Below are 9,920 nucleotides of genomic sequence, written 5' to 3' on the forward strand. Positions count from 1 at the left end.
TCTGACTTAAATTTCTTTTTAAGCTTTCAGGTTCAAAGTCTCATTGACATTTAATTTAGGAGGAAAAGTACAGGCACTACAGAACCATTGCTTCGTCCTGTTTTCTGCCAGCTTCTATGCAGTAGCCACTTATTCAGTCAATTCCTTCTTTATTCCTTCTCTCCTCTCTGCTGCTGTCTTTCCATTTTCCTCTCTCCATTTCAGGCATCTAACCCAGGCAATTCTTTCTGCATATGGCTCCTCTGCTTCAAACCAGTAGCATTTGGGTTAACAGTCCCGAGCCATGACCTTGGGTGATCACTACCTTGCAAATTAGTGAAGATCATTTATTTTCCCTTTCTGTTACTATCCAGAGTCACCAAGCAAATGAGGCTCCCTGACTTGTTGGGTAAACACGAGATACCAAGGATAACTGCTATTCTGCTCTGTTGAGCGTAAATAAATAAATAAATAAATAAACAACCCTCAGTTTAAGGGTATCTGAAATGCTATTCAGTAATAATACATTCCTCCTCCTTGGCTTGCTGGAAATCACACACATCCTTCATGGTCCGAATCACATGTCACTCTTTCAGTAATGCTTTCTCTCAACTTATCAGTAAGAAGGAATCCCCTTTCTCCTTGGTGCCCTTATTATGTTTATCTCTTGGCTATAGAGCAGATCACAGTTTGTCTGGGCTACATTCAAGTTTCTCATCAGATTGTAAATTCCTACTAAGAAAGTACCATGTCTTGTTCGTTTTTGTGTTGACTCACCAGCGCCTAATTAAGGAATACTATATTGTTATAGTACTAGTAATAAAATTAATACCATAAATATGATATGCAGAAGACAAAAACAACCCAAATAAGATGAACTCAGAGAAGTGGTTCTCAAACTTACATCAGAATTTGGAGATGGGGGCAGGTAGGGGGTGCTGGGAGAGGGGTGCTTGTTAAAACAGATTCCTGAGCCCCATCCATAGAGTTTCTAATGTAGCAGGTCTGGGGTGGGATCCCCAAATCTGCACTTTTGAACATCCCAGGTGATGCTGCAGCTCCAGCCAGGGACGACGTTTTGAGAACCACTAAGCTAGTTCACCCTCCTCTTTCTCAATATTCCCTCCAAATGTGCTTCTGAAATCCTCAGATTTCCCCCCAGGTGTGGGAAGGTTCTCAAGGCGCCCTTTTCTCGAGAGGTGCCCGTCAGAGAATCACTGATTCTTGACACAGAAACTTTATTCAGAGAATCTTCAGAGTTTTCTCGTAATTCCAACTTTGTGTCCAAAGTAGAAATCCCTTTGATCATCAAGTGGTCCTCTACGCCTGCAATTTTCCCTCCTCTCGCAATAGTCCATTGTCCTATGCCTCTCTCATTGACACCACCCTGGACTTGGACATGAACCAGCTTTCAGCTCACCTGGCTGCCTTCCCATCAGCCCAGGACTGAAGGGTGGGGTCATGGGGAATCAACCCATGGAACTGACTCTGCCTGCCCCCCCGGAAGCTGGCTCCTCAGAGAAACTCTCTGATGTTGAAATTCTCATCATCCAACCTGTTCCTGATTCATGCTAGCCCCCACCCGAAACGCACCCCCAGGGCCTAGTATACGTAAAAGTCCGGTTTGAATGAAATCTTGGGGTTTAATTTAGGGACCAACTCACCCAATTGCCGTCTCTCGCGAAGAGCCCGAACCCCTGCTGACCACTTGTGGGGCGGGGGGGTGGGGTGGGGGGGCTCTCCAAGACTTCCAGCTTCCTCCACCCTGTGCCGTTGCTCTTCTCGGGCTCTCGCCCCGCCGGCTCCCCCAGGGGGGCGCCAGCCCAGGCCCAGTCAGTCCCCCGGGGGAGTCCGCTCCCCTGGGCCGCGCACCCGTCCGGCCTCTTGCTTACAGTGTCCTAGTAGGGGAGGAGCAATCTGGGCGCCTGGGCTCGCCTTCTCAGTGGGACGGACCATGGGGCGCAGGCCCTGGCGAGGGACCTTCCGCCTGGGTTGGGGGTCGGATTGCTGGGTCCTGCTCTGACCCTATATTTCTTTCTGCGTGACCTCAGGCAAGTTAACTCACGACTCTGACTGAACCTCGGAAATTGCAGAATTCGGGTGACGATTTAACCAGAAAATGCATTTAAAGCACTCACCACCAGCTTGGTACCTAACAGGATCTAATGTTAGTTGCTGTTATTAAGTTTGGATCCATTAACTTCCATTTGAGTTGAGTATTTTCCTCATCTGACGGAGAGATGTTTGCAGGAAAGAGCCCGGGCACAGGATTCTGCAATTAGAAGGAAGGTGTAGGTGGATGAGGAGGGGCTTAGCAGGATGGGGCTAGGGGAGAAGCAACAAGAATTCGGGGAATACTATATACCACTTGCTTTAGACACTATTGTCTGTAAGCAATAAAGGAAAAGAAAAGAAAGAAAAGAAAAGAAAAGAAAGAAAAGAAAAGAAAAGAAAAGAAAAGAAAAGAAAAGAAAAGAAAAGAAAAGAAAAGAAAAGGAGCCATCCCTATTTTAGAGATAGTGAGTGGGGTGTAGGGAGGTTAAATAACCTGCCCACAGTCAGCACGCAGAGCTTGGGTTTGGACTCAGGAGTCGAAAAGCCGTGCTCATCTTCATCCCGCGGAAGCCAGGGCACCCAGAGAAGGGCAAAGGAGTCTCAGCACAGCATGTGGGTCTCGGAGGACCCTGTCCTCCGTGGGCTGCTTCACGAAGACAGCCCCAAGTCAGCCTGTGCCACAAACAGCCCAGCAAGCCACATCCCTCTGCCCTGAATTTATATTTTAGCCCTCCTAATTACAAATAGATGCATCCCATTTGATTGAGGCAAAGTTTAACAGTCTGGTACTAGCCTGCCTCAGTTTGCATCCCACCAACCCACTCTGATCCCTCCCGCAAGTGACTTAATTGTTCTGGGCTTCAGTATCCTTATCTGTAAAATGGGGAGAATAACAATCCTCACTTCTTCCAACTGCCAGGAGCATAAGTGAGTTCTATTTGTCAGGCCCTTAGCACAGTGTCTGGCATAGAGGAAGTGTGGGTCGACGTTTATGGGAGTGGATCTGACTTGTCAAAGATTGATTTGGATTGGCTTTGCTAGAGCCAGCATGGCAACCTCAAGGAGTCATCTCTTGTCTCTGATCAGCAGCTTCCTCTGTAAGGTGGCAGCAGAATCCTTTTGCTAGTACTAGGTGTCAGTAGTGTTGTACCCTCTTGACATGTTGAATCACTCACTGCTCCTGACTACCCTGGGAGATGATCGCTAATATTATCCCCATCTCACAATGGGGACACTGGGGCTCAGAGAGGTGGTACGCCCAACATCACGGGGCTAGGAGAGCCAAAGCTAGGAATCAGAGTCCTGTTTTTCAGACATAATTCCATAATGAAGTCCTGTGGGTGAAACAGCTCAGTACAGTTTGGCCTAGAGAGGGAGGAGTCGAGAAGGGCCTAGAACATTCACCTCCTACCCACCTCTCTCCCAGCAACTCTGCAGACCCCCTGGCTCAGAAGATCACAAATCACTTTCCCAGTACCTGTTATTTAATTTAACCATACATGTCTGCTTTCCTCATCTCCATGCAAAATGTAGACCTCTGGCTCCAGAATAAAATATACCCACTCTAGAATCTGCTTTTCTTGAGATAGTGTTTCCATCTGGAAGGCTCTGGCTCTCTGCTTCATCTATATGACTAATAATTAGATTATCTAATACTCATTGAGATCTTACTCTCTGCTAGACACTCAAGGAAAAAAACCTTTGAAACATTAGCTCATTTAGGCTTCAGGACAACTCTATGAGGTTGGAACTATTTTTGTCTGTATTTTACAGATTTTTCTCCTGCTAAGTCATGTCCTAAGCATATACTATTTCCAGTTCTATTATTTCTTCTTTTTCAAAAAGATTTTATTTATTTACTCATGAAAGACACAGAAGCAGAGACATAGGAAGAGGGAGGAGAAGCAGTCTCCATGCAGCGAGCCCGAAGTGGGACTTGATCCCGGAAGCCCGGGATCACACCCTGAGCCAAAGGCAGACGCTCAACCACTGAGCCACCCAGGTATCCCTATTTCTTCTTTCTTTTAACGTGCACGTGTCTTATCTGCCCTTCTCTGTTATGTACTAGCTTTCTGAACTTGGACACATTATTTATGTCAAGAGGCCTGAAGTGCTGCTAAACTGAGACCTGTAAAGTCATGGTGCTTGTCATGCCACATGCCCAATAAATGCTATAATTCTTATCATTACATTATTAATAAGAAACTGGATCATAACCCTTTTGCCTCCTTATTCTCTCCCTAGCACCCAGCCTTGCCTATTGTTTAGTAAAATCCTGCTCATTCACTGAAATCACCTGTACACTGAGGCCATATTATCATCTCTCCTGTAGAGAGGGGGCAACTGAGGTGTACAGCGCATCCTGTCCCTAGGCCTATGATTGGACTTTAGATAGAGTTATTTTCAGAGGGTTGCCCTGTGGCTAGCTGTCATAAACCCATGGCCCTGTATGCTTTGCTTATATGACTGTGATTCCCACCCTGGGCCCGGCAGGTGGTGCAGGCAGAGCCCAGACCACAGAGAACATGGAGACACCAAGGCAGTTCCCCAGGGATTCTCAAGGCAACTACTCATATTAGTTTCCTAGAGCTGCTATAAAAAATTAGCACAAACTGGGTAGCTTTAAAAAAACAGAAATCTGGAGCCCCTGGGTGGCTCAGTGGTTGCATATCTGCCTTTGGCTCGGGTAGTGATCCCGGGGTCCCTGTGGGGAGCCCGCTTCTCCCTCTGCCTATGTCTTTGCCTCTCTCTGTGTGTCTCTCATGAATAAATGAATAAACTCTTAAAAAAAAAAAAACCAGAAACTAATTCTCTTACAGTTCTGAAGACCAGAAGTCTGAAATAAGGTGTTGGCTGAGTTGGTTCCTTCTGGAAACTCTTGAGGGAGAATCTGTCCTAGTTTCTGGTGGTGGTAGGCAGTTCTTGATGTTCCTTGGATTCTGGGTGCCTCACTCCAATCCCTGTCTCCATCATCACCTGAACCTTCTTCCTGTGTATCTCTGTGTGTCTTATCTTCTTCTAAGGACAGCAGTCATTGGTCCTAAATCCTAAGAATGGCCTAATCTAGTATGACCTCATCCTAACTACTTATATCTATAAGACTCTATTTCCAAGTAATGCTGCATTCTGAAATCTGGATATATATGAATTCTGGGGGACATTGTTCATGCCACTCCTCATCCCTACCTCCCCATCCCACCAGTGGGGTTGCTACCAATTTTACAAGGTGGTACTGGTCTCTCACAGAGAGAGAAATACATGATTTGCAAAGCTGAGACTATGCTTAGATTCAAAGACACACACAGAGATGCTCTTTTAATCGGGGAATCTTTGCTAGGCTAGAATATTTGAATTGATCTAATTCTATCATTCACTGATGGATTGGAGAGTGGTATTAGGGATGAAATGGAAAAAAACAAACAGTATAGTGTGACAAATTTGGCTCTCATTTCAGATATTTCTGCACAAATCTCACACACTGACAGGAAGGTCTTCCAATGACCTTTAAGAAAATGCCAGATAGTGTTTAGGGATATTTGTAGAAGTTTGCCAAAGTCAGAGATAGAGGGAATTTGGATAAGATGTAAAGAGGGCTGTCTTGGCTTGAAAGATTTTCAAATGCTGGGTGTTTGAGATGCTGCTAAATGCTTGTGGTTTATAACTAATGCCTCATTGCCTTCTGTATTCTCTGAGAGAGACAATCCCCTTTTTAAATATTCTTCTCATTATCCAAAACAATATATATACATTTGTCAGACTGCTGTCCCATTTTGGGGGCATGAAAAGAAAAGTTTCTCAGCCCTTAGCACATAGTCAGTCTTTCATTCAACAAATGGCCACTTACTGTGTGCAGGCACCAGAGAGCCAGTGCAGCTGTTTGGAATACAAAGTGTCCCCACCCCCGGGAGCTCATGAATATCACAGAAGCATAATCATCAGTGGGGGTAGTGGGCAATGAAGGAAACTTCTGGGAGCTCAGAGGATGTATGAGGGACAGGAGCACTATTCTCATCTGGAGGTCAGGAGAAGCTTTCCTAAAAAGAAAAGATCCTGTCCAGGAAGAAGAAACAACATGAATGGACATGGTATGTGGACAGTCCTACAGACTAACACAGCTCCTCACTGACCATGAACTGGCAGGAGTGTGGCACAGTTAACTCTACAACATTCCACGATGAAGGTGGGGGCAGGTAGGGGCTGGTGGAGTTGTCAATGGCATCTCTGACTCACAAGCAAGTTTTGAATCCACTCTCTGGAACAATGCCAATATGCACACATAAACCAATGTTTACACAAACTTTTTGAGGTCCACAAAGTGTTTGCGGGTCCCAGGTTAACACTCTGTTCCAGGGTAGCAACCTGTACTCTGGAAAAGAACAGCCATGTACTAGGACCATCTCCCGTCCACACCACAGACTCCCTGCTCCTGGCTTCCAGAATTCAGGCAGGAAACACTCAGCAGCTTTGTGGGTTAATCAGAAGGCGGTGCTGATCCGAACCCAACCACTTACTGGGCAGCACAGTTTCCATGGGGAAATGCAAGCTTGCTTCCACAACAGACTCTAAAGGGCTCTTGCAGCACAACAGAGTTTGTGATTTGGGGGTTGGTTGTCCTGATGGTAATCCACTTTAATGAGCTCAACAGTAAGAACAGACAAAGCAGCCTTTTCTGGGCCTTTTCTTGTGGCCCTGGCTTTGAGTTTAAATGCTTCCCACTGCCAAATCCAAGTGTTCTGCAAGCACTGCTCTCGTGTGCCATGGCTAGCCAGCGCTCATCACAATAACTGGACTCTGGGTGGATTAATTAGAGTTTATGGTAGTAATTCACCCAGCTTCCACAGAACCTGCTTCTGCCTGGAAAGAAAAAGAAATGGCTTTAATTAATTCTGAATTAAAATAACTAGAAAAAAGTCTCTCCAGGCTACCAATCAGAGAAGCAAACTGAAAATGAAGCTAGCCATAGAAGCCAGAATTTCAAGTTTTACACACTCAGCTGGCTCAAATGATTAACGTTGATCTTATACTTGAGTTAACCATTTTAAACTAAATCAATTAAAATAAAAAGGCAAAAGGTTATTATGTTAAAATAATAGTACCTGATCATTGAATGAAAAAAATATAAATATCCAGAATAAATATGTTTATATTCATTTCAACTACTGTTCATGAACTTCTCTTCCCCACTATGGTGGGATAGAGGCTGATTATGGCAGCAAAGTAGCTGAAATTTAGAGAATGTCTCCTGTGTGTCACTCTGATACTTGCTACTTGATTCTATATGTTATTTTATTTAATTTTATTTTATGTTATAAACAGCTCTGTGAGAGATATCCATCTTTTGGGTAAGAAACTGGGGTTTCCAAGAGCTATAGTTTATTATTATGATTTCTACTGTGACTCTTCTTTCCTGGATCGCCTAAATTTTTTTACTGGTTCCTGAAGGTGGGGGATGAACCAGGTTTCTTTCGGTCTAGCAATTTTCCACCTGTATATAATCCACATAGTTCTCACGTTTGCAACGAGAACTACTTGTTTTTCCGGACTTGTCAGCCAGATCTTCTGGAACAATAGCTTTGCGGGGAAGCATGAACTTCCTTCACATTTCTCAGTGGGACATTACCATGAAATCTAATCAACTGTCTCTAGGCCCTCACCCAGAGGACCTTGGCCATTGGGAAAGGAAGTATGTGCAGTGAGCTCTGCTCAGTATTTGTCCACCCAGCAGTCTTAGTCTGCTCGGGCTGCCATGACAAAATGTCATGGACTGGATGGCTTAAAAGACAAAACTTTACTTCTCACAGTTCTGGAGGTTGGGAAGCCTAAGATCAAGAGGCAGGCAGATTCCATGTCTAGTGAGAGCCCACTTCCTGGTTCACAGTAGGCTGTCTTTTTGTTATGGCTCCAATGGCAGAATGTGTGGGGAATCTGTCTGGGGTCTCTTTTATAAAGGCAATAATCCTATTTATGAGGGCTCCACTCTCTTGACCCACTCACCTCCAAAAGATCCCATTTCAAGTACCATCACATTGAGGATTAGGTATCGATATGAATTTGGCGGAGGGTGGGGACCCACAAACATTCAATATGCAGCATCAGTTTTGTGGAATAATAAATGAACTCCTTAGGTGGTTACCCATGAGAGTGTAGACACAGGTAAAAGACATCAGAAAGCTGAAAGAGGTTGGGTAGAAGGTGGACATGGGAAGAGAAGATCAGTAAGCTTCTCCTCTGTGTTCAATATGTGTACCTGGAGGAATAGATGTTCTTTCTTCTGGGACTGCCAGTCTGGGGGGATGTAAGACTGGGGCTGCTAGGGCCATCTGTCTTTGGCTGTTTTTGTGGCCACCACTTCCATGCAGGCACAAATATCAGAGAGGCAGAGGAAGACAGAGCTCTATAGGGATGATCTGAGTAAAGAAATCCCGCTCTGGTAAAGAAGGCATAGTTTGGGAGTTTGTTTTTTTTTCATGCATTTGTTAATTCATTCATACAACACATGTATATATAACAACTGCCACATACTTACCATAGGTCCATGAACCAAGGAACCAAAATCTAGAGATGAATAAGCCATGCCCATGCTTTCTTAGATCTTCCCACCTACTGGGATTGAAAGGTATGTAATCAAATATAAACCATCTCAATACCACCTGATAGGTGTGCAAAGTAGGGAGTAATTAGATTTATTCCAGACAGGATTGTACAAGATACATAAAAGGTCAGGGAGATGAGGAAAGGCTCTTTCTGACACTAAGCACAGCCAGGATAAATACCAGGCAGCTGCTGCTGTTGTGTGTGTCATTGGGAGAAAGCCAGTGATAGGGAAAGCAGTAATAAAATCTACTCACCGGAGGGATGTGCTGTAGATTTGAGTCCCACTTCTTCCTTCCCACTTACTCATTCCACAAGTATTCACCGAGTACCTGCTCTGTGCTTGGTACAAGTACCAGGGGCGCAGCTAGGCGCATAGCAGATTGAATAGAAGAAGACAAAAATCTCTGTCCTCATGGGTTTACAGTTAGTAGGGGAGACAGCAAATAAGTTAACAAAGTATAATCTGTTTTCTTTATTTGTGGTAGTTCTATAAAGTCACCACAAACACTGAGTTAGCAAATACTGAACAGCTGCTTCTAGGGGAAATATGGGCTAGGTTCTTGGGAGTCCTGTCACAACACTTTCATCCACCAATCAATATATATCTTGTTTTATGTGTGTTTCTGTTGAAAGACATCCTTTTTAATATATATTACTGATTTGTTGACCTTGAATGCACAGCCAACAACATTAGAATTTATGCCCTAATGAAGCTTATCCAACATACATCTTCTCTGCAAAGCTCATCACAGCCTCTTGCATTTAGGAACACCAGGAAACACTTTAGCACTACTCTTGGGGCCATTTTAAACAATGAAATCACCAACACAAATCACAAAAACTCAGTAAATAAAACAGCACTAAGTAGATCACAGAAGGGACACTTGTCTATAGAAGGAGGACAAAAACAAAGGCAAAGCATTGCTTTGTTTGACCTCAGTTGGTGATGTGTGCTCTGGGTGACTCAATTTTTCAGAACTCTGTGCATGTCCACAAATGACTTGTAACCACCAAATCAATGCTGCATGTGTTGATTGGGGAGCTATAAATTTTTAGCAAGTAGGCGAATTTGCAAATACGGGATCTGCAAATAATGAGAATCAACTGTGTAGTATACTAAAAGGTGATAAATTATGAAGGCAGGGGATCCCTGGGTGGCTCAGTGGTTTGGCGCCTGCCTTTGGCCCAGGGCACGATCCTGGAGTCCTGGAATCAAGTCCCGCGTCAGGATCCCGGCATGGAGCCTGCTTCTCCCTCCTCCTGTCTCTCTCTCTCTTTCTTTCTCTCTCTCT

This window comes from Canis lupus, chromosome 17 (genome assembly GCF_011100685.1).
Source record: "Canis lupus familiaris isolate Mischka breed German Shepherd chromosome 17, alternate assembly UU_Cfam_GSD_1.0, whole genome shotgun sequence".
Lineage (NCBI taxonomy): Eukaryota > Metazoa > Chordata > Mammalia > Carnivora > Canidae > Canis > Canis lupus.